Source organism: Callospermophilus lateralis, chromosome 5 (assembly GCF_048772815.1).
Source record: "Callospermophilus lateralis isolate mCalLat2 chromosome 5, mCalLat2.hap1, whole genome shotgun sequence".
NCBI classification, from domain to species: Eukaryota; Metazoa; Chordata; class Mammalia; order Rodentia; family Sciuridae; genus Callospermophilus; species Callospermophilus lateralis.
This window is the reverse complement of record NC_135309.1, coordinates 69439304-69441217: the sequence shown is the minus strand read 5'-3', so window position 1 is coordinate 69441217 and position 1914 is coordinate 69439304. Positions and strand designations below refer to the sequence as shown.

Genomic DNA, 1914 nt, shown 5'->3' with positions numbered 1-1914 from the left:
AACCAGAAACCCTGGATAGGGAATTGATTGATCTTCAATGAATCAGCACTTCTCCATCACTTGGCTGTAACAAGAAGGAAGAGGTAGGTGGTTGTTTTAGGTGAGAAGGGGCCAACGATACAAAGAAAACACAAAAACCACCCGCTAGGTTGCTGCCTGGATCAGAGGACTTGGAATATTTTGTTAATGGGAGAGGTCCAAGCACACAACAAGTCTCTCAACAGCACAGGAATTTGAAAGGAAGAAAAGTTATCTTATTGAAACCCCAAACAAAATGACCCCCACCCCCTGCCCCAAATCCATAGCCCTGAAGAGGCCTGTATTCAGGAGAAGGTGATTCAGAAGCTGCACTCCTGCTTCTTTTGATGCCCTGTGTACATATTGGTCACCTCCTCCGGCTTCTTCTGCAGCAGCGCTGAATCCTGATCAATCCACTGCAGAGTCTCCATGTGCATTAAGGGTCTTGCAGATCTGCTGTCAAGGGTCACTGGTGCTGGTGGGGCCTCCAGATGTATTGAGGTGCTTGATGATGTTCATGAGTTCCTGGGCCATGTGCTTCAGCTGTGCCTCAACGTTCTCAGCCAGCTTGCAGGTCTTCTCATGCTCCTTGTCAGCATGCTTCCGGTGGTCGGTCCTGCTCTTCTCCTTAACTGACTCCTCCAGTGGGCTCAGCAGGTCTTCCAGCTCCTTCTGTTGCAATAGGATGAAGTCAAGCTCTTGGTCCAACCACTACTGATCCAGCTTCACTTTCTGTACCTCACAGAGTAGACTGATGATCTTCTCCCCATTCTCAATCAGCCTGCAGTCCCAGGCGTTGACTTGGGTGGCCTGCTGTGGGAAGTGCCATCCCTGGACTTCCAGCTTCAGAATCCACGTTGATCAGGCTCTCCAGCTATGCAGAGGTCATCACAGGACAGGTGGCTGCTCCAGCAGCTGCACTGGCGCCAAGTGGAGCTGTCACAGCAGCTACTACCTTGCTGGGGATCCCAGTTGGCATCAGTGGTTCTAAACTCAAGGCAAAACCAGTGGTGGTGGTGCTGGTGGTGGTGGTGGTGGAGTATGTTGCTCTGGAGACACCAGAAGCTGCCCCAGGGGTCTTTAAGCTAAAACTCAGCATGCCAGCTCAGGGGCTTCAGCAGTGGTTGCGGGGAGTGGGTGTAGTATGAATCCACAGTTCCTTACTACTGCTCAGTGTGTCCTTGGGCTGTGTGATGACAAATATCAGTTTGCACATGGAGATTTCTGGGCAGCTGACTCCAACCCTGACAACTTGGTGTGGCCAGCGCTGTGTCACACACTTCCTCACCTAGGCCCTCAGCTAACTTTACAGCTATCCTGGGAGGGAGGTCAGGTGGAAGAAAAGGCTGAGGTGGAAACAGGCTGTCACTCAGTGGGCCATGTACCTCTTTCTCTATTCCTACTCCACCATATAGCTCCGTAGGCATACACCCCTCTTTCCATCTCACCCTCATATTCTTGTTTTCCCTTCTCTGAAAACAGCTGAGGTAAACCAGCTCCAGGATTCCTTCTGTTTTCAGGCACAGAGTCAGTCTCCAGATGCAAGGAAAAGACGGAGGCTTGAATTCTGGGTATGCCACTTACTGGTTCTTCTAAGGCTTTCTCTGCTTAGTGTATCCCTATGTAACAAAAGCCATCGTCACTCTCGTTGAAGAATGAGCAAGGTCACAACTGAGAAAGGTCTGTTTCTTCTTCCCTCTCCAAGCCAGTTCTTACTTCTGGAAGTATTAACATGGAATCCCCTCCTAGCTGACGTCAGAAGAAACCTACTAGAGCCGTCCTCATCCCTTTCACTGTACCCTTTGCTTTCCTCATGTAGAAAACTGAGGCTTTGCTGTGGGCCTCCACAGGTGGCACCCACCAAGGGCCTTTCCCTGTTAGCAGGAAGGCTTTCCT

The 1914-nt window shown here is 50.6% G+C and overlaps 1 pseudogene; it reads right to left on the bottom strand.

Moving 5' to 3' along the window:
* Window positions 1-323: 323 nt before the first annotated feature.
* Window positions 324-1117, bottom strand: LOC143641748 (nuclear pore glycoprotein p62-like; annotated as a pseudogene).
* Window positions 1118-1914: the final 797 nt, after the last annotated feature.